General features: G+C 40.1%; 1 long non-coding RNA gene across 1 annotated transcript; it reads left to right on the top strand.

Annotated features, from left to right (window-relative positions):
- The first annotated feature begins 2041 nt into the window (after positions 1 to 2041).
- On the top strand, positions 2042 to 20866 carry LOC149127619 (uncharacterized). The gene is made up of 3 exons (XR_016231295.1): positions 2042 to 2209; positions 18579 to 18665; positions 20703 to 20866. It is a non-coding gene; the product is annotated as an uncharacterized LOC149127619 (long non-coding RNA).
- Positions 20867 to 23762: the final 2896 nt, after the last annotated feature.

Raw genomic sequence — 23762 nt, 5'->3', positions numbered from 1 at the left:
ATTAGCGTATTTCAGAAATAACTGCTGAAAAATTCAACTACTCAGACTATTAACATTTCACTTAGAGGTTTGTCATAATTTTTACTTAGTAAGAACTGTAAGTATGGAACTGATTTTTAACTACATGGGCATGTTTGTTCAGATTTAGGAGGTTTTGTTTTTATCATAGGGATTCAAATTCAGAAATTCATAGATAAGTCAAAATCTTTTAGAGCACAAAAATTGAATTGATGTGAGTATACAAGGTATTAATTTGTGTGGTTGCTGGTTGCCATCTCTTTTACCGTTACCCACAGATTGGCCTTTAGAGGTAGCCTTTTCAGGGAGCCTCAGATACGTACAGTGATACATGAGATGCACACAGAGCTTTGTGAAAACACTGGTGGTCTGAAGCTCTCTGCTTGGAAGAAGTTGACGGGAGTTCCTCTTCAGATGCTGCAGTCATGTCCTACAGACACAATTGCTGTTCCCTTTGTACCTCCCCCTACTCAGAAGTCATGCTAGGGAGTGCTAAAAACCTGACACTTTTAATAAAGTTTCAAAAATTTTGGACTCCAGGATAGATTGTTTCTCACAGCTAAACATACTCTTCTTTGTGAGCCTGAAGGATTTACAGCTTCGTCTCAGTTTTTCAACTTCTTCAGTCCTCATCACAGATTCCTCCACCTCAAGAGAGTTCTTTCTGTAACACCATGAAGTTCTTACTTCTCTTCTTCCTAGCTAGTCTTTGGAGTTATTGTTTCATTACTTGCTTTACTACTTGATTAGAATCAATTTATCCCTTTGCTGCTCTATTTTCAATTATTCTCTAATTTGAAAATACCTAACTTGTTTTTTTGTCTAACTACTGCAGGATGAACAATGCCAACTATTCACACATCCATGAGTATGTTTAAAGCTTCTGAACTCCTTTGTTAAGCTGAAGTGATGCTAAATCTACGTGCACAATGCTTTTCTTTCTACTTTTAAATTTTTAAAAAAATATTTATTTAAGTTAAACAATTTTCATGTATTTCATATATACAGATTTAGGAACACAGTGATAGTTCCCACTCTACCCTTCCTCCTGCCCACCATCCAAACTTTCTTTCTCCTCTCTCTCCCATTCCCACTCTTATTTTTAATAAAGATTTATTTTCAGTTTACTTAATGATCATAAAGTTAACCCTACATTAAGTAAAAGGGTTTAACAAATAGTATTAAGAAAAAAACACGATTCCTCAATAGAAAAGGCTATAAGCAATCATCATATCTCAAAGTGTCTGTTTCACTCCAATGCATTACATTTTAGGTACTATATTAGCTACCTTGGATCAGGGAAAACTGTTTGTTTGGGACTGTATTTTTGGGGCTGGCTTACTGGCTTATTTCACTAAGTATAATGGTTTCCAGTTGCATCCATCTTGTTCCAAAGGACAGGATTTCATGGTTTTTGTTGTTGTTGTTTGTTTTTAACAACTGAATAGTACTCAATAGTGTAAATATTTTTTATAGATATTTATCTTATTTATTTGAAAGACAGAGTTACAGAGAGAGGTAGAGACAAAGAGAGAGCTTTTCCATCCGCTTGTTCACTCCCCAGATGGCCTCAAGGCCGGAGCCGCGCCAATCCGAAGCCAGGACCCAGAAGCCAGGAGCTTCTTCTGGGTCTTCCACATGGGTGCAGGGGCCCAAGGACTTGGGCCATCTTCCACTGCTATCCCAGGCCATACTGGAGAGCTGGATCAGAAGAGGAGCAGCCAGGACTAGAACTGGTGCCCGTATGGGATGCCGGGGCTTCTGGCCAGGGCTTTAACCCGCTGCACTACAGCGCTGGCCCCCTCCATAGTGTAAATATATCATAGGGGGAAAACAAGCCATCACAGATGATGGCGCCAGCGGTCACTTGATGTGTAACCGGGCGACCAGGAAATGGCTGCAGGGAGCAGCCACAGAAGTACTCTGCCCAGCAACCAGCACCTATAGGCCAACTAAAGAAACGCCCTCTGAGCTGATTGGCTAGAACCCCTATTTAAGCTGCTGAACTAACTGAAATAAACAAGTTTGCAAGCTGCTCCCCACTACTTTGCTTCCGCCCAACTTCCGGTGTCTGTGCCGTGACTCTGTGTCGTCTTACTCTCAGGCACCATGGGAGAACCCAAACGAGACAACATGTAGCGCCCAACGTGGAGTCACCCGTGAGTGAGCTTCAGACTGAGCTGAGGATTCAGTAAGCGCCCCTTGGTGTTTTGTGTGCTGACGGTTCTGGAGGGTGAGCACAGAACCCCTCCCTTCCTTTGCCCCTTTCCTTGTCCTTGTCCTCGGTCATGGTGACCCAGTGTTAGGCACACACCACCTGGCGGTGTAACACCACCTCCAGGCCCCTCTTCTTTTACTTTCGGTTCGCTCTGCGAATTCATATAAGGGACAGATCACCTCAGAATTCGGAACCGCGACAAACTTTCCATAACGGAGTTTGCCGTCCTGGAGACACCGTGTGGGCACACAGCCTTGTCGTGAAACTCAAGGAAGTCCCCCCCACACACACTAAGCACAAGATATACTTAGAATCTGATACACCATTGTCTGTTGGTCTAACATAGGGAACCCCCTGCTTAATGCCATCAGCCACTGAGGTGCTAGGAATTTGTTTTGTTAAGGCAGCAGTGCTGTGGGTGTCTTTCCTTTGGCTAGAGTTGACGTGTCATGCCACTCTTAAGCACTCAAACATGGGAAACATACCCTCCTCTCAGAAGCTCACCCAGATTAAGGCCTTGCACGTTTTACTTGAACAGCGCAGCCAAAGCAGTTGGCTTAGCGCCATTGATAGACCCTGACAATGCTTGGGATCCGGGAATTTGGCTGAGAATCTTGTACATGGCTTGCAGAGAAGTTGAAGAGGGCCTCAAGCTATCTGCATACTTCTTCCGGATTCTCCAGGCTCTCGGGGCAGCCCCTAGACCCCATCCCACCTGCAAGCTTGCTGTTAATGTCAGAGCAGACGCTGGTTTCGGGCCCTGGATTCCAATGCTTACTGACTGCTGCCAATACAGGATGCTACCTTACAGGCAGCAACTTAACCTGCTATGCCACCTCATCAATGCATAGTACTAATTTGCTTAAAACCTATTTACTAATAATCAATTCTTTTACCTCAGAATTAGTATTTGTGGGTTATGCAGGTAAGAACATTTTTAAGTAGTCATGACTAGTGTAGCATTCTACCAGTATCTACATCATATAAAAAGTATCAGCTATTAAAACAGACGATAGAAGATAGAGAGATAAAAGATACCATCACAGCCACATAGACATTTGCACATGCATTCAAGGGTGTATATGAAACATTCATGGAAAAGTAGAATGGAAAGATAATTTCATTTTGTTACAAACATTTTGGAATTCATTCATAGGTTTTCCATGATACACATTTTCCATGAACTTTTAAACAATGTTTAGAAGATAATTTTTAACTGCATTTTCCACGAATTTTCCAGTTACCATGTGTGACTGTGTGTGTGTGTTTGTGGTGTCCATTACCTAATTGTATATGTGCAGAAACTAGAAACTAAGAAACTATTTTGAGGAACATGCCTGTCTTCCTCACACAACAGTGCTGGCTTAAGGCATCACATCTCAAGCTGCAATTCCATTCCTTCAGGCACGTCTATGACAGGTGCAATGGGAAAAGATGGATGTAATACAAATATTGCAAGAAGTTGTCAGCTTTTCTTATTTTGTGCTGAGTAACCTCAGGGGAAAGGGAGAACTTACCAAGTAAGACAGAGCTGTGGGATCCACACAAGGGGAACAAGGAGAATTCTGCTAATACCAAAGCACTCTCACCTAAACGGTAGCATTGAGAGGGAAGTAAAGTGCTCGATTAGAAAAAAAAAAAAATGTATTTTTGAGACATCTCTTCACATTCAGATTTTTATACTAGCCATAATATTGAGTTCCGTCCTGTACAAATCAAAAATAGAAATCAATAAATAAAAATCAAAAAATAGAAAATTGATATGCAAAAAGAAAACTTGCAAGGTATTTGGTGAAAAGGAGATAATCCATTAAGTAAAGAAATTTAACATTTTCTAGCTCTGTTGAAACGATGGATAAGTGTTCAATTAGGCAATTTAAAACATCAGTTGATATTGTAGTATACTTCCATCTGCTGGTTCATTCCCCAAATGGTTGCAATGATCGGGTCAGGACAAGGTCAAACCCAGGGGCCAGGAACTCCATCCAGGTCTCCCAACTGGGTGCCAGAGGCTTAAGTACTTGGAACACCTTCTGCTGTTTTCCCAGGCACATTAGCAGGGAGCTGAATCAGAAGTGGACAGCCTGGACTGGAACTGAGTCTCATATGGGAAGTTGGAGAAGGTGGCTTAATTTGCTGTGCCACAACACCAGCCCTTAATGGAGATTATGACTACGGAGAAGCGTGTGTGGCTAACTTGGCTAAAGGGCAATTTCAAGGGGGAGAATATTGGGGGATTGACTTGATGAAACTTGCGTTGACATAGATAGGGCTACTGGTGTTAAGACAGCTTTGGCAATTTCACTTATAATGCAGTTCATCTGCTGGTGTTACTTGGAAGATAGATGACATTCCCAATTTAATAGCTTATACACACAATAAGTCCTTCTTAAAGCAAAAACAATGAGAACTGCCTTTTTGTTTTTCTTCAGTTGCAAGAGTGAATTGTTCAATTTATAACAAAAGTATGGCATTGGCAATTTATTTTTATTATCAGGTCTAGATGTATGGTAAACCAGCTGACTGAGGCCATTATAACCGTGCGGTCACTTCTCAAGCCACCCATTTTTGGCGTGATCCTAAATGGTTTCCTTGGGGAGCATTACTGTTGTTGAGCCATGCTTGTATTGTTGAATTATTTTGCTTCAGCGGGTTTTTGACAAGCAGTGTTTTCTTACATAGATAAAGTATTTAACAGCTTTTCTCAAAGACCATGTCTATATAGCCAATATATAACTGGAAATTTCCACTGAATATAATAAGCCATGATTATAAAGCAGGGCCAGATCTCTGCAAAATTAAACAAGGAAATTTTCTCCCCATCTCTTCATGGGGTGCCTGATTTCCTCCTGAACAAAGTGCTTACTGTTTTGTGGAAGTTCTCTTCCACCTGTAATCAGAATTGATTTCAGCTGTACCTCCAAAATACAGATGTATTCTATGTAATATGAAGGATATGTTACAAATTCCAAGCAAATTATTCAAATTTAATTTAAGTAAGATGTGGGGTGAGTGTAGGTCCATTTTATTCCACTAGAAAATGGCCTTAGCATTTGTTTTACCTAAATATTTTGCCTAACATTCTTCTACTACTGGTTAGGAGTATTCTGACCTGATGTACTCAACTTCTTCAATTAGAAACCAATATTGTCCAATAAATTTCTATTGCCAGGGTTAACAAGAGGATGGCTAGCAAAGGGAAATCTGAGATCAGTCTTTCTAGCACCACAGGCACACTTGTACATCAAGGCCTTTGCAATTATTGTTCTTTCAACATTTAGATACCCATACATCTCTCACCTTTGGGTCTTTATTCAAATGTTTTCTTCCCAAATTCACTAGGATTGTCTTCTAAAATGCTTTAACCCAACAAATCTGATTCTTAACCCAACCATCCGGCTTTTCACTTAGAACCTACTGCTCCATTACTGTGTGTTTTGATATTCCTTGCTTCCTCATTACAGTGACAGTAAAGTCTTGTGAGAATAAGGTTCCTTATTTGCTTTGTTCCTGTCTTTATCTCGAGACCCCTTACAGGAGGGCGTGAGATATAGCTGATGCCGCCTACATGTCTTTTGGATTGCTAGATTTATAAAAGTCATTTGCTAAGTGCTTTTTAAAACTTTTAAACTTTTTTAAAGATTTTATTTATTTATTTGAAAGTCAGAGTTAAGCAGAGAAAAGAAAGGCAGAGAGAGAGAGAGAGAGAGGTCTTCCTTCTGTTGGTTCACTCCGCAATTGGCCGCAATTGGCCGCAATGGCCGGAGCTGCGCCTATCCGAAGCCAGGAGCCAGGTGCTTCCTCCTGGTCTCCCATGTGGGTGCAGGGGCCCAAGCACTCGGGCCATCCTCCACTGCCTTCCTGGGCCACAGGAGAGAGCTGGACTGGAAAAGGAGCAACTGGGACAGAATCCGGCGCCCATATGAGCTGCTGGTGCTGCAGGTGGAGAATTAACCAAGTGAGCCACTGTGCCGGCCTCAAAACTTTTTAATTTGAAATTATTATAAATACACAGAAATTTACACAGAAGTACAGAGAGACCTTTTGCACTTTTTATGTAGTTCATGGGTTCATCTTGCTTAATTGTAGCACAATATCAAAGCCAGCAGGATCAGCATTTGGCCTAGTGATTAAGACTCTAGTTTGTCGGGCACCGCAGCTCAATAGGTTAATCCTCCACCTGCAGTGCCGGCACCCTGGGTTCTAGTCCCGGTCGGGGCGCTGGATTCTGTCACGGTCGCTCCTCTTCCAGGCCAGCTCTCTGCTGTGGCCCGGGAGTGCAGTGGAGGATGGCCCAGGTCCTTGGGCCCTGCACCCGCATTGGGGACCAGGAGAAGCACCTGGCTCCTGGCTTCGGATCAGCGTGGTGCGCCAGCTGCAGCGGCCATTGGGGAGTGAACCAGTGGAAAAGGAAGACCTTTCTCTCTGTCTCTCTCTCTCACTGTCCACTCTGCCTGTTTAAAAAAAAAAAAAAAGATTCCAGTTCAGGTTTACATATCCCAGGGCATGTGTCATGGCATAGCAGGCTAAGCTTCTGCTTGCAATGCCAACATCTCATACTGGAGTACCATTTGATTCTCAGCTGTTTTGTTTCTAATGCAGCCCTGTAATTTGTCTTGAGGTCTGGTGTTGTAATGCCTCCAGCTTTGTTTTTATTAATATTGCTTTAGCTATTCAGGGTCTCTTGTGTTTCCATATGAATTTTAGCATCATATTTTTTCTATATATGAGAAGAATGTTGATATTTTGATTGAGATTACATTAAATCTATAAATTGCTTTCAGTGGTATGGACATTTTTAACCTGTTCATTCTTCCAATCCATGAACATGGAAAATTTTTGCAGATTTTAGTATCTTCTTCTATTTCTTTCTTTAAAGTCTTGTAATTTTTGTCATAGAGATCTTTAATATTCTTGGTTAAGTTTATTAATAGCTATTTACATATTTTGTAGCTATTGTGAATAAGCTTGATCTTAGAATGTCTTTTTCAGCTATGGCATTGTCTGTGTATATAAAAGCTATTGATTTTTGTGTGTTAATTTTATATCCTGCTACTTTACCAAACTCTTCTATGAGTTCCAAGAGTCTCTTCATGGAGCCTTTTGGATTACCTACATACAGAATCATGTCATCAGCAAACAGGGATAATTTGACTTATTCCTTCCCTATTTGTATCCCTTTGATTTGTTTTTCTTGCCTGAGTTTCTGGCTAAGACTTCCAGGTCTATATTAAGTAGCAATGGTGAGAGTGGGCATCCTTGCCTGGTTCCAGATCTTAATGGGAATGCCTCCAATTTTCCATTTTAGTAGGATGCTGGCTGTGGGTTTGTTATAAATTGCTTCAATTTTGTGGAGGAATATTCCTTCTATACAAAGTTTGCTTAAAGTTTTCATCATAAAAGTATGTTGAATTTTGTCAAATGCTTTTTCTGCATCTATTGAGATAATGATGTGGTTTTTGGTCTTCAATTTGTTAATGTGGTTTGTCATGTTTATTGATTTTTTTTTTTTTTAGATATTGAACCCTGTCTGCATACCAGGGACAAATCCCACTTGGTCCTGGTGAATTATCTTTCTGATGTGTTGTTGGATTCAGTTGGCTAGTGTTTTGTTGAGGATTCTTGCATCTATGCTCACCAGGGATTTGGTCTATAGTTCTCTTTTTCTGTCATATCTTTTCCTGGTTTAGGGATTAAGATGATGCAGGCCTCATAGAAGGAGGTTGGGAAGATTCCAGCCATTTTGATTGTTTTGAATGGCTTGAGAAGAACTGGGATTAGTTCTTTTTTAAATATCTGACAGAATCCAGCAGTGAAACTGTTGGGATTTGTGCTTTTCTTTGTTGGAAGGGTATTTATTACTGATTTGATATCCATTATGGTTATTGGTCTGTTTAGGTGTTCTGTGTCTTCATGATTCAACTTAGGTAGGTTGTATATATCCAGGAATCTATCCAATTTTTCTAGGTTTCCCAATTGTTGGCGTATAGTTCTTTGTAGTAATTCCTGATGATTCTTTTTATTTCTGTGTTTTCTTTCTTTTTCATCTCAATTTTTGTGATATGGGTCTTTTTTTTTTTTTTTTTGGTCAATGGACCAATGGTGTGTCTATTGTGTTTATTAAAAAAAAAAAAAACAGCTCTTCATTTCATTGGTTTCTTATCTTTTTTGTTTCAATTTTGTTTATTCCTTAATTTTAATTATTTCTTTCCTTCTATTAATTTGGAGTTTGGTTTGTTGTTGATTCCTTGAGATGCATTGACAGCTTATTTATTTGATGACTTTCCAGTTTCTTGATCTAAGTACTAATTGCTATAAAGTTCCTTCTTAACACCACTTTTGCTGTATCCCAAATGTTTTGATATGAAATATTGTCATATTCATTCATTTCTCCTTAAATTTGGACTATACCTTGCCTTTGTCTTTTAGCCTGAAGGCTAGAAGTCATCTATGAGTCTAACTGGGAATCCTCTGAAAGTAATCTGGCATTTCTCTTGTGTGTGTTTTACAATCTTTTCTTAATGCTTTCCTGTAGAAAGTTTGACTACAATGTGTCATGGTGAAGATTTTTCTGGTCATATCTGTTAGGAGTTCTATGTGCTTCCTGCACATGGTTATTCCTTTCTTTCTCTTAATTAGGAAAATTTTATGGAATTACATCACAAGGAGGCCTTCTATTCCCTTCTCTCCTTCCACATCTTCAGGCACTCCTAAGACTCATATGTTGGGTCTTTTGATAGTATCCTTATATCTCCAACACTATTTTTAAGTTTTCTAATTTTTGCTTCTTGTTTTTGGTCTGACTATAAAATTTCCAGACATTTGTCTTCTAGCTTGGATATTATTTCTTCTGCCTCATCAACTCTGTTGTTAAGATGTTAAATTTCATTTTTTGTTTGATATATTGAATTCTTCATGTCTAGTATTTCATTTTTGTTTCTCTTTAAGATCTCAGTTTCATGGGAATAGTCGTCATTCATGTCATATAGAGTTTTCTTTGGTTTGGGGATTTGTTTCTGATTCCTTTTGAGTAACCCAATGATTATTTTTTTAATTTCATTTCCACCATTTCCTTAAGTTCTTCATCTTCACATTCTAATATTGAAATGTTGTAGTGTTCTTGGCCGGCGCCGCGGCTCACTAGGCTAATCCTCCGCCTAGCGGCGCCGGCACACCGGGTTCTAGTCCCGGTTGGGGCACCGGATTCTGTCCCGGCTGCCCCTCTTCCAGGCCAGCTCTCTGCTGTGGCCCGGGAGTGCAGTGGAGGATGGCCCAGGTGCTTGGGCCCTGCACCCCATGGGAGACCAGGAAAAGCACCTGGCTCCTGGCTCCTGCCATCGGATCAGCGCGGTGCGCCGGCCGCAGCGTGCCAGCCGCGGCGGCCATTGGAGGGTGAACCAACGGCAAAGGAAGACCTTTCTCTCTGTCTCTCTCTCTCGCTATCCACTCTGCCTGTCAAAAAAAAAATAAAATAAAAATAAATGTTGTAGTGTTCTATTGGGGGAATCATAGTGTCTTCTTTATTCTTGTTTCTTGAAATTTTGCCTTCATTTTAGACATTTGTAAATTTTTTTTTTTGTATGTGTCTGATGGCTTTTATCTTTTATCTGTGGCTTAGTGGGATGTCTACACTTTCAGTGAATGCCAAGAATTGTGTGGTAGGTGTGGCTAGGGATCTTTGTTCAGTGCTCTAGGGTGGGCAAGCATCCAGGGTAACACCAAGTTGGTATGGTTCCTCTCCTCTGGTTAACTGATAGGGAGGAATGGTCATCTCTGTTGGTGCTACCTCCCCTCTCCTCCCAGCTGAGGAATGCCCAAGTGTTAGCCTCAGGTTTGCTCAACACTCATCCACACAACTGTGCATATGATCCCTGGAGCCTTTCCTGTGAGTATGGTTCCCTGTGATATGAGTTGCTCTAGGTAACCTAGAAGTTCTGAGAGAATGAAGAAGCACTGTATGTTTGCCCAGAACCCAGCCACACTATGCATCCTTTCATACGGTTGCAGTATTTTTCAGTCTCTACTTCCAATGCTCTCAGCATCAAGGAGTGCCCCTGGAGCCACACTGCTACTCTAGCCCTCTTATCTGCAAGGAAACTAGTGTGTGCCCAGAGCCGCTGTCTGTGTGCATTCCAGTCCTCTGGATCGAGTCCTCCCAACCAGATTCAATGTCAGTAGGGAGCCAGGGTTTTCCTCTCTAGTTAGATCTGTGGTTCGGAGGCATGCAAAGTACCCTCCCACCACAGTCTCGCTTGCTCCGTGATTGTGCTGGGCATGTAGGAGAGTCCCCCAGGCAGCTCTTCCCTTCCATAGGGATGGCTCCCCTTCCTTCCTGTTGCCCAGTGGGTGCTACTGGTGTGGTGGAAGCTATCTTGTTCGATTTCTCCTGAACTGCTGTGGTTGCCCCGTTGACTGGGTGGAGGACAACTCCAGTAATTGTGGTGTGTGTACACAGGAGCTGGGGTAGCTGCTACCTGCCTGTGTCCAAAAATAGCACCAGCCCTCCCACTGCTGGTTGTATGTCTCTGTTGCAGCAGGGAGTGAAGGAGGGAGAGAAATGTGCCACTTTTTTTTTTTTTTTTTTTTTTTGCTTCCTCTGGGTGAGTGGTCACCCAGCTGTCTTGGGGGATCTGGGTGGGATTCTAAAATGTGCAGTTCACTAAGCTCTCCCTCCCTCTGTAGCAGCAGCACGGTAGGTCTATGGAGTACGTTCTCACCTAGTTTGCCATAGCAAACACCTTCCTCTCTGGATCCAAGCCGGTGGGTTGTTTGCTCGTTCAGCACTGGTCCAGACCATTTTGTCAGATCTCCTATTGCAGTTCTCTTGCAACTTTACCAGGAGAGAGTACTTTCTCCCCCTTTTAAATATTAAATTTTCCTAGCTTAAATCAAACCATCCTGTCGCTAGCCCACCATCTTGCAACCACTTAAATATGTTTTTTTTTTTTTTTAAGATTTATTTATTTATTTGAAAGGCAGGGTTACAGAGAGGCAAAGAGAGAGAGAGAGGTCTTCCATCTGCTGGTTTATTCCCTGGATGAGCACATGGCTGGAGCTTCGCCAGTCTGAAGCCAGGAGCCAGAAGCTTCCTCTGGGTCTCCCACATGGGTGCAGGAGCCCAAGCATATGGCCATCTACTACTTTCCCAGGCCACAGCAGAGAGCCGGATGGGAGGTGGAGCAGCCAGGACTTGAATTAGTGCCCATATGGGATGCTGGCACTGCTGGCAGCGGCTTTACCAACTACACCACAAGTGCCAGCCACATAACTGTTTTTAAAAGTATTTTTGTTCAAAATGTTTTCCAATGCTTGCATAGAATACAGCATGTTAAAGATCATTCAAATAAGTTCCAGTATAACCCTTACCAATATCATGTTCATTCTTTGTGTATAAGAAAGGGTAAAAAGGAGGCCTGATGATGAATTTGTAATGAATTGTCTAATCAATGAAGGAAGGCTTCTACAAAATACACTATGAAAATTCTATTTGTTTAGTGTCATGGAGGTATTTTCATTTGGCAGGAATATGAGAAATTCAAGATTAGTGATATTGTGTGTGAGTGTGTTAATGTTAGAACCATAGTTGAAAGGGCAGTGAAAAATAATAGTCTATATAATACTAGAAATAAAATATTTGGGATTTTAAAAAGATTTATCTTATTCATTTAAAAGGCAGAGCTATCTATCTATCTAGAGAGAGAAAGAGAGAGAGAGAGAGATGAGAGATATCTTCCAACTACTCGTTCATGCCCCGAATGGCCACCATGGCGGGACTGAGCCAGAATAAAACCAGGAGCCTGGCACTCCACACAGGTCTCCCACGTGGATAGCAAGGGCCAAATTACTTGGGTGATTTTTTCTTGCTGCTTTCAAAGCATGCTAGCAGGGAGCTGGATCAGAAACTAAGCAGCAGGGATTCAGACCAGCTGCTTAGATATGAGATGTCAGTGTCACAGGTGGCTATATAACCCACCACACGACAATGCAGCTTCGATATTTAGGACCTTGCATATTATAAATTAACAGTACTGAGTACCTATAGTTTAATATCACCCCAATACACAAACCTGTAGTGTAGTATATTACTGCTAGAAGACTGCAGTTTGAACAGTGCAGATTTTCACTAGTAGAAATAAAATTGTAATAAAGACCTTTTTATTTTTCTTTGTGAACATGTTTGAGAATATATATTGGGAGTAACCTAGAAATAGTCTTGTTGTCTAATGAAAAATCAATATTTTCAACACTATTAGGTATTCCCAAATTAGATTCTAAAGTGATAATTTTTGATTGGTCACACAAAAAAGAGTATAAAATTTTCCAATATTTATTATACGTACCAATGGTTTGTATCAGTGGCCTTCAACTTTGTTGGTGAGTATGACAGGCATGAAACAATATATCACTTTTTAGAAAATAGTTATATGTTTTTAATTACTCCTGAGATTGAGTAAAAATTGAGTATCGTCATTTCCCATTTTACATGATTTTCCCATTTAATAGCTTTTTTTCTTGATATTAATGTTTCAATCTGCTGTATAGTACTTATTTAATTAAGTAGTCTACATTAATAACTTCTTTCATTATGGAATTTGTCTTTTCAATTTTTATATGGAGTCACTGGGAATTTTATGCAGCAAAATTAATTAGCATTTCCCTTGTGGAATGTTTTCTAAGATATTGTTTTAATTGATCTGCATTGATAAAGCTATTTTCCTGTAGTTTTTATAGCACTTATTTTTAAAATGGTACTTTATGTGCTAAAACTCACACCCAGGTACTACTATATGGTATGCAGGCTACCAACCAGTATCCTTACACTGTCCCAAATATCAGCTACTTTTTTTTTTTTTTTTTATTTGACAGATGGAGTTAGACAGAGAGAGAGAGAGAAAGGTCTTCCTTCTGTTGGTTCACCCCCCAAGTGGCCGCTATGGCCTGCACACTGCACTGATCTGAAGCCAGGAGCCAGGTGCTTCCTCTTGGTCTCCCATGCGGATGCAGGGGCCCAGGCACTCGGGCCATCCTCCACTGCCTTCCCGGGCCATAGCAGAGAGCTGGACTGGACAAGAAGCAACTGGGGCTAGAACCCCGGCACCCATATGAGATGTCGGCGCCACAGGCGGAGGGTTATCCAAATGAGCGATGGCGCCGGCTCCATTATCAGCTACTTTTTAAAATTTTAGAATGTTGGCTGGCGCCACGGCTCACTAGGCTAATCCTCCGTCTTGCAGCGCCGACACACCAGGTTCTAGTCCTGGTCGGGGCGCCAGATTCTGTCCCGGTTGCTCCTCTTCCAGGCCAGCTCTCTGCTGTGGCCTGGGAAGGCAGTGGAGGATGGCCCAAGTGCTTGGGCCCTGGACCCCATGGGAGACCAGGAGAAGCACCTGGCTCCTGCCATCGGATCAGCACGGTGCGCCGGCTGCAGTGTGCCAGCCGCAGTGCGCCTGCCGCGGCGGCCTTTGGAGGGTGAACCAACGGCAAAGGAAGACCTTTCTCTCTGTCTTTCTCACTATCTACTCTGCCTGTCAAAAAAAAAAAATTTTTTAGAATGTCGCTTTTCACCATTGGATGTTGATGTACTTGGAGTTCATCTTCATTTGTGACATTGACCTTAGAATTTTGAAACAGTATTCGCTTTCTATTGTTGAATGAGAAACCACCACAAACTTAGTTGTGTGGAAATCCACCCATTTATCACTGCATGGTTCATGAATCTGAGTCTAACTGGGTATTGTTGACTCTATCTACCTGAGCTCCACAAAGCTGAGGTTCAGATGTGCTTAAATGAACTCTTATCTAGAAGCTGTGGGAACGAATATGCTTTCAGTTCATTCAGGATTTTGCAGACTTCTGTGATTTGGGACTGAGGTTCTCATTTTCTTGTTGAGTGACACCTGGGGAACTTGTCCGCTTCCAAGTCCTTTCTGCATGTCTTCCTTCATCCCCACCCAGCAATGGAATTTCTGTCTTTGCATCTTGTCTTTCTCAGAATGCATCCTTGTTGCGCTCAGATCTCTTTGACTTTTTACTTTATTACCAGCCAGAAAAAAAATCAGCTTTTAAGGGCTTAATTTGCTAAGTCCTGGATCTCCCGGATAACCTTCGATCTAGGGTGAATTGATTAGTGACCTTAATGATATTTGCAGAATATAACTGAGGATATATCATGACCTAATCATAAATGCAATACCAGGAGGTAAGATCAAGAGTCATTTTGGAATTCCACCTATCATATAAGTTTTGGGATGGGCTTGGTACTCAAGTATTTTAGATTTCATCTGCCTCTTATTTGAATCTTCCTGATGGGTTTCTAAGACAGAAAAGTAGAGATAACCTCAGATCATATGCTCTTTATAGTTATTTTAAAAATATATTAAAATACTGCTTTTAAGATTCATATTTTAATTTTTTAGTATAGTCAGAAGCATAATGAAATATTTAGGCACCTAGTTTCTATCTTTTTTTTTTTTTTTTTTTTTTTACAGGCAGAGTGGACAGTGAGAGAGAGAGACAGAGAGAAAGGTCTTCCTTTGCTGTTGGTTCACCCTCCAATGGTCGCCACGGCCGGTGCGCGGCAGCAGGCGCACCATGCTGATCTGAAGCCAGGAGCCAGGTGCTTCTCCTGGTCTCCCATGGGGTGCAGGGCCCAAGCACTTGGGCCATCCTCCACTGCACTCCCTGGCCACAGCAGAGAGCTGGCCTGGAAGAGGGGCAACCAGGACAGAATCCAGCGCCCCGACCGGGACTAGAACCCGTTGTGCCGGCACCGCAAGGTGGAGGATTAGCCTAGTGAGCTGCGGCGCCGGCCCTAGTTTCTATCTTAATTGAAAAAGTCCCCTCTTTATAGGACTACATGTCTATTTTGGTGTATTTAATTCATTAATTATCAAAGAAGCAGAAGGTACATACCATACCTTTAACTTCTATTGAAGAGACAGACAATGTTAATGAACATCATTCCAAACTGAATTAAGGTAGTGACTCAGTTATAAGCACATCAATAGAATAGGAAAAAGAACAGCTGTATGTGTGCACTCAGCATTCTCAGAAATTAAGCTTCTGCATGAAGTTTCAACTTTTTCTCATTTTTATTTCCAACAATTCAGTCACGTGGATTTTTGTAATTTATTTGTATATATTTAGAGCCCCTTAATTTTTAAATATCATATAAAGTGAGCATTTCATGTAAAAGTGACATTGAAGACTAGCTATGAACACATATCTACAAGTCTAAGATTTAATAAAAAATAATCAAAATAAATTCACTCAGATTTACTTTAAATTTGAATTATGTGTTTTTTTCATTTAAATATATATAATAAATATATGTGTATATAAATATAAATATATAATGTTCAATTTTCTACTTCTTTATTTTTTTTAACTTTTATAAATGAGTATAAATTTCCAAAGTACAACTTATGGATTACAATGCCTTCTCCCCCCATAATTTCCCTCCCACCTGCAACCCTCCCCTTTCCCGCTCCTTCTCCCCTTCCATTCACATCAAGATTCATTTTCAATTCTCTTTATATACAGAAGATCAGTTTAGCATATATTAAGTAAAGATTTCAATAGTTTCCACCCACATAGAAACACAGAGTGAAAAATACTGTTTGAGTACTAATTATAGCATTAAATCCCAATGTACAGCACATTAAGGACAGAGATCCTACATGAGGAGTAAGTGCACAGTGACTCCTGTTGTTGACTTAACAAATTGACACTCTTGTTTATGGCATCAGTAATCACCCTAGGCTCTAGTCATGAGTTGCCAAGGCTATGGAAGCCTTTTGAGTTCACCGACTCTGATCATAGTTAGACAAGGTCGTAGTCAGAGTGGAAGTTCTCTGCCCCTTTCAGAGAAAGGTACCTCCTTCTTTGATGACCCGTTCTTTCCACTGGGATCTCACTCGCGGAGATCTTTCATTTAGGTGTGGTGTTTTTTTTTTTTTTTTTTTTTTTTTTTTTTTTTTTTCCAGAGTGTCTTGGCTTTCCATGCCTGAAATACATTCATGGGCTTTTCAGCCGGACCCGTATGCCTTAAGGGCTGATTCTGAGGCCAGAGTGCTGTTTAGGACATCCTCCATTCTATGACTCTGCTGTGTATCTCGCTTCCCATGTTGGATCTTTCTCTCCCTTTTTTATTCTCAGTTAGTATTTGCAGACACTAGTCTTGTTTGTGTGATTCCTTTGGCTCTTAGTCCTATCATTATGATCAATTGTGAACAGAAATTGATCACTTGGACTAGTGAGATGGCATGGTACATGCCACCTTGATGGGATTGAATTGGAATCCCCTGGTATGTTTCTAACTCTACCGTTTGGGGCAAGTCAGCTTGAGCATGTCCCAAATTGCACATCTCTTCCCTCTTATTCCCACTCTTATATTTGACAGCGATCACTTTTCAGTTAAATTTTGCAGGCGTACACCTTCCGGATAGGTTAACACCGGCGAGACCTCGGAGACACCAGACGCGTTTATCGGCTTTTCAGCTTCACTTTATTTTTCAGCAGACTCGCGTTACATGTCGCGAACGCCCGCCCTGTTACCGGCATTCATTCACAACTCCTTCATTCACCATTCCCGCTTACTACTCGCATTCATTCACAGCTCCCGCCTGTTACCGGCGTTCATTCATAACTCCGCCTGTTACCGGCGTTCATTCATTCCTCCGTCTTTTTCCAGCGTTCATTCATTCCTCCGTCTTTTACCAGCGTTCATTCACTCCCCCCGCCCACCGTCCACCTATTTATATATATATATATCATTCACGGAAAACATGTTACCAACTAAGTGTGGGAAACATGCAATAACAGGATGCTTAAAGTCAAAACAGGATCTTGCAATTAGCAATGGGCAGGGTGGAAAAAGCCCAGCACTAAACTTCTTGTCTGGAGCGGCACAGCTGGCCAGGCTGTCCCGTTCCCCGACAAATTTCAACACTTAAGAATAGCTGTGTATTGATTACAGAATTCAACCAAAAGTATTAAGTAGAACAAACAAAAAAAATACTAAGAGGGATAACGTATTAAGTTGTTCATCAACAGGTGGGGGCAAGGGCTGATCAAGTCACCGTTTCTCATAGTGTTCATTTCACTTTAACAGGTTTCCTTTTTGGTGCTCAGTTAGTTGTCACCAATCAGGGAGAACATATGATATTTGTCCCTTTGGGACTGGCTTATTTCACTCAGCATAATGTTTTCCAGATTCCTAACAGGGATCACTTTTCAGTTAAAATTTAAACACCTAAGAATAACTGTGTGTTAATTACAGAGTTCAACCAATAGTACTAGAACAAAAAAAAATACTAAAATGGATAAAGTATGACATTGTACATCAACAGTCAGGACAAGAGCTGATCAAGTCACTGTTTCTCATAGTGTCCATTTCACTTCAACAGGTTCCCCTTTTGGTGCTCAGTTAGTTGTCGCCGATCAGGGTGAACATATGGTATTTGTCCCTTTGGGACTGGCTTATTTCACTCAGCATGATGTGTTCCAGATTCCTCCATCTTGTTGCATTACCCAGATCTCCCAGGGTGTGAAGAATTTTTTTTTATGGGCTGCTTCTGGTGTTAGCCTGCCAAAGCTAATGCGAATCCCCCATGCTTACATAGTGTGTGAGCATAGCTCTAGGGCTAATGCCCCAACACTCCCATAGTTGCAGGATTCAGGGGATTTGTCCTTTGCCCTCACATATTCCCCTCGCTCTGAATATGATTCTGGTGAGAGAATGCAGGAGGCATGCTGTGTGACTTTCCACTGCAGAATATGGGGCTCTGCGGGAATGGGAAAGGCAAAGGAGTCAAATCTGTATCCCTGCTCCAAGCTCAGCAGTTGCTTAGACCCCATAAGCTCTCCAAGCAGAAGTAAATGTGAGGGGATGACTGTATAATTCCCTTTCTACTAGAACTGCAGGGGATGGGGCAGGCAGCAATTTTTTCCTACCTTGATTTGATAAGATGTTGGCTCACAGCCAGCAGCTTGCTGGGATGTGTGGCTGGCTGCAGGGATGTCACTGTCTTCTCTCCTCTTGTCCCATGGAATGACTCCTGGAAACAGTCTATCCTTTGTTCTTTTCATATCCCAGAACAGCTTAAGTTATTGTGGTTATACTCTGTTCAGTCATATAGATAACTTTTTTTTTTAATTTCAGTTTCCACATATAAGGTTGAACATGCAGTATATGTCTTTCTGTTTCTGGCTTATTTCACTCAACATTATGTCCTCTAGTTGCAACCATTTTGATGTAAATGATAGAATTTCATTCTTTTTTATAGATGAATAACAGTTTAGTGTGTGTGTGTGTGTATGGTTGTGTGTGTGTATTTCACAGTTTCTTCATTCATCTGATGATGAACATATTGGTTGAATCTATAATTTGGATATGGTGAACAGTGCTGTTATAAATATGGATGTGCAGGTATCTCTTTGATACAACATGTTCATGTCTTTTGTGTATATACCCATAATGGGATTTCAAGGTCATATGGCAAGTATATTACTAGTTTTTAAAGAAATTTCCATACTGTTTCATACAGTGGCTGCAATAATTTACATTCCCACCAATAGCATATGAGTATTCTCCTTTCGCCACTTTCTTGCTAACATTTGTGATTCTGTCTTTTGAATAATAACTATTTTGAATGGAGTGAGGTCTCTCATTGTAGTTTTGATTTGCATTCCCCTGATGGCTAGTGATTTAAGCATTTTTTTTCACACATTTGTTGACCATTTGTATTTCTTTATTTGAAAACTAGTAAGACCCTTCCCCCATTTCTTACCTGAATGTTTAGTTTTTTGTTTTTATTCAGTGTTTTGAGTTGCTGATATATTTTTTATATTACTCCTTTGATGGATAAATACTTTGCAGATATTTTTATTCAGATGGCTCTTCACCCTATTGATTATTTCTGTTGATGTGCAGAAGCTTCCCAGTTTGACATATGTGTCTACTTTTGCGTCTGTTACCTGAGTTTGGGAGTCTCATCAAAGAATTCATTACCTACAACAGTATCTTAACGTGTTTCCCCTATTTTTTCTCCTAGCAATATCATAGTTGTAGTTCATGAATTTATGCCTTTAATACATCTCGAGTTGATTTTTGTATTTGGTGGGAGGTAGACTTCTCATTTTATTCTTTTACATAATTCATCCAGTTTTCCAACATCATTTATTGAATAAATTATCCTTTACTCTAAGGTATGGTCTGGGAAGTTTTCTCAAAATCAGTTGGCTTTATCTATATGGTTAAGTTCTGGGCTGTGTTCTGTTCCATGACCTTTTTGATATACCTGGTATAACAGGAAGTTTAATCACAATAAAATATTAGACAAAGTAAAATTCAGAAAGTTTTCAAAATGAGAGTCCAGATAATTTCAGAAATATTAAATCATGAATGATAAAGACTGAGAAACTCTCCCAGATTTGAGGAGACAAAATATATATATATGGTAATTAATGCAATATTTATTTCTGGAATTGATTTTGGATCAGCAAAATTTTATCAACAGAACAATTAATAAAACATATATAATATTTGTAGATAATTCAATAATATTATACCAAGTTAACATCCTGATTTTCAAAGCTGTAGTGAGGTTTTTTACTTAGTTGATAAGGGAAATGAGTGTAAATGGAAATTATTTGGATTATTTTTGAAACTTTTTGTAAGATTAAAATTAATCAAAATAAAAACTTGGATATAAAACATTAAAATCTTACATATAAAGATAATCATGAGCTATGGATACATGTAAAAATCTTAGTGAATCTAAAAACATGACTTTTAGGCAAAAGACCAGATCCAAGCAAATAAACATTTTGTGATATTGTTTTAAAAGCGTTTAAGAGTAAGCAAAACTAACTTATTATCTTAGAAATCAGGAAAGTTTTTATATTTTTAAGAGGGTGGCTTTGACCAAATATAGATACTTTTTCTTACAACACACCATTGCAAGATGGCCCTTCTTTGACAGTAGAAAACCAAATGGTTTCCCCTTGAGAAGAGACAATGGGCTATGTAGCAAGGTTACCAAGGTTACCAGTGGAGTTGAAGGCCTGGGATCTTCTCAGGTCAGACAGCATTATTGTTACAGGCAAAGGAAGAATTAAATGTATAAATGTTTTAAGGGAATTAAATTGGTCATTTTCAAGATATGTAGAAAGGGTCCTTATGACCTGAACTAAATGAGACGGATGAGTCCCACGAGAAAATATCAAGGATACATTGTGATCAGTGAAAGGCTTTTGACCAGTGTAAATGGTTGAACAGATCCTCATTTTGGTGCCATTTGGGCTGTTTCAGGGAATGTAGATTAGAAGCCTCCGTGCGGATGTGCAAGAACTCTTTGAAAATCTAATGGGAGAGGCCATGTTTGTCTTGGTGGGTAAGATACAGGTTAGTGCACCTACATCCCATATTGAAGTGTTCAATCCCTCGCTCTGGTTTCTGATCCAGGTTTCTGCTACTGTGGACCATGGGAAGGAGAGGTGATGCCTGAAGTAGCTGAATTCCTGCCAGCCATGTGGGAGACCTGGGTTGAGTTCTCAGATCTCCAGCTCTGGCCTCAGAGCAGCCCTGGAAAGTGACCACTGAAAGTGAGCTCTCTCCCGTTCCTCTGTTTCTCCAATAAATAAATAAATATTTTTATAAGAACAACACAAATAACTTTACTCACTATCGAAATTTGATAAAGAGGGTGGTAGCATGAACTATGCTAGTACATATATAAATAGGTTTGTATTTGAAATGTTTTCTAGGTAACTGCAACATGATCTGATGATATGAAAAGTAAAGCCAGGATATAAAACGCAGTGATTCATAATTTCTGTCAAAATCAGTAGAGTTGACAATTTTGCCTCCTCTTTTTACTAAATAGAAATAACAAAGGGGTGAATTTTTGTTGTTGCTATTAATGTTTTAGTTTCACAGTGGGAACATTTTCAAGATCTTTTATTTACTACCTCTGAAGTGTTTTTGTAAATATATTAAATAATGTGTAGATGTGGCATATGGTTTTAAAAATTAGAGGATAGTGCTGACTTTTAACTAAAAACTTCAGAGCCACAATATGTAGATGATATAAGAACAAATGAAACTCCTTGGGATAAAAGTAGATATTGGCAAAAGTGCAGTTCCTATGATGTTGTTGTGAGGAATTTCAATATTTAGAAGTGAATAATTCCGGCCGGCGCCACGGCTCACTAGGCTAATCCTCCGCCTTGTGGCACCAGCACACCGGGTTCTAGTCCCGGTTGGGGCACTGGATTCTGTCCCGGTTGCCCCTCTTCCAGGCTAGCTCTCTGCTGTGGCCAGGGAGTGCAGTGGAGGATGGCCCGAGTGCTTGGGTCCTGCACCCCATGGGAGACCAGGATAAGTACCTGGCTCCTGCCATCGGATCATCGTGGTGCACCGGCCACAGCGCACCGGCCGTGGCGGCCATTGGAGGGTGAACCAACAGCAAAAAGAAGACCTTTCTCTCTGTCTCTCTCTCTCACTGTCCACTCTGCCTGTCAAAAAAAAAAAAAAAAAAAAAGTAAATAATTCCAACATTTGTGGAGAAAAACTGGAACTAGAATCAGCAACTGGTCTGAAAATCATGTCATTAAAGAATTGTTACTGTGGGCCAGCGCTGCGGCTCACTTGGCTAATCCTCCGACTGCAACACTGGCACCCCAGGTTCTAGTCCCGGTTGGGGCACCGGATTCTTTCCCGGTTGCTCCTCTTCCAGTCCAGCTCTCTGCTGTGGCCCAGGAAGGCAGTGGAGGATGGTCCAAGTGCTTGGGCCCTGCACCCGCATGGGAGACCAGGAGGAAGCACCTAGCTCCTGGCTTCAGATTAGCGCAGCGCACCGGCCGTAGTGGCCATTTGGGTGGTGAACCAACGGAAAAGGAAGACCTTTCTCTCTGTTTCTCATTCTTTCTTTCTCTCTCTCTCTCTCACTCTCTCTCTTTCTCACACTCTCACTGTCTAACTCTGCTGGTCAAAAAAAGAAAAAAGAATTGTTAGTGTGGAACCATAATAATCTGACAGTGATATGATAGTGGTCTTTAAATAGTAATGCCTGGTGTCAAAAGAACATCAATTATATATGGACTTAGAGTTAAAAGCAGGATCAATGAGTCAGTGTGACAGAATTCTACTTCAATTCCATAGAAAGAACAACCAGCAGAGGTTTTCAGAAAATTGACATTACTGTTTGGGAAATCTTTGAGTTTCCAGTCAAGTCATTGATTCTACTCCATTGTTTTGTTTCATAGTTAGGGTAACATTGATATGATTTGAATTGAGTGTGAGTGTTGAAACAGATGAATTTCTAAGTATCTTCTGTATATAGGAGACATAGTTATTAAAAGAAAGAACTCCCTTCAATTATTTCTTTGTACAGAGTGAATTTGATATGTACTTGTTAATTAGGAGATCACACTAAATTAATGACACTACTTTGCTTTCAAAAATTAATACTGATTTAACCATAATCTTTGGCCTTTGAAAAAAATATTTCCTCACTGCAAATCACAAAGCCATCTCTGTAAATACTCTTTAAGCAATATAAAATTAACATAAGCTGTAAATTCATCATATAAAAGAAAAACATCAGATGAAACCAATCTTTTAAAAGTGATATGAAACAAACCCTCCTGAGTACAAATTTTATATATATATGCACATAAATACATACATACACATAGTCACAGTATTTTTCAGACTGAGTAATAAATCAATTCCAGGATGAAACTCAAAGCACACAAAATGTGTTCTTTTCATAACCACCAAATCTAATAAAACCTTACTTTTTTTTTGAGAATTGATTACATCCTTCATTTGTATACAATTGTACTGGCATGAGCAAATCCCATCCATTATCATTGATGAAACCCAGAAGTGAAAACATTAACTCAGATCCTTTCAGAAACAGATGATAGACCCAAAGGTTTGATTTTTTGAGAAATTTGTGGACATACACATAACCCAAATTCTAAAAACAAGTGTCATTTTCAAACCTAAATTTCATGAATAATACTTAGTGTGAATTTAGAAAAAATATCATGTGTTTGTACATTGCAGATAGATCTTTTAACAAATGTATTTTAACTTTTTTTTTACACCATAGCTCTGAGGGTTAGATCAATCAATTTAAAAAAATGTAACCAGTGACCCATGTTGTAGACTTAAAAACCTCTGTATTATTATTTCCTGGATTTACCTGAAACTTATAAAAACAAAGTTGGTGACTAGAGAGAGCTGTACTGTTCAGACAGCAGGACAGAAATTGGCATGCTTTCCAAGTGTGTTTATGCTTACTCAGTCTGGGTAACAGAAGCCTCGTAGGTAAGGATATTTCCTGGAGTCCCCAGGGCGTCTAGATTCTTGAATAGTGAAAAGGAATTCTGCTACTTTTTAGGATTGCTACGCTGAAAGAACATTATATATAGTATGAGCAACTTATCTCTGTGTCAAAGTCAGCTGGGAGTTACAGAAATATGAAAGAACAAAGCTGGATGAAAGGGGGAATTC

This window comes from Oryctolagus cuniculus, chromosome 3 (assembly GCF_051225735.1).
Source record: "Oryctolagus cuniculus isolate XC-2025 breed Fujian yellow rabbit chromosome 3, ASM5122573v1, whole genome shotgun sequence".
NCBI lineage: Eukaryota > Metazoa > Chordata > Mammalia > Lagomorpha > Leporidae > Oryctolagus > Oryctolagus cuniculus.
This window is presented reverse-complemented; position numbering and strand designations above follow the sequence as displayed.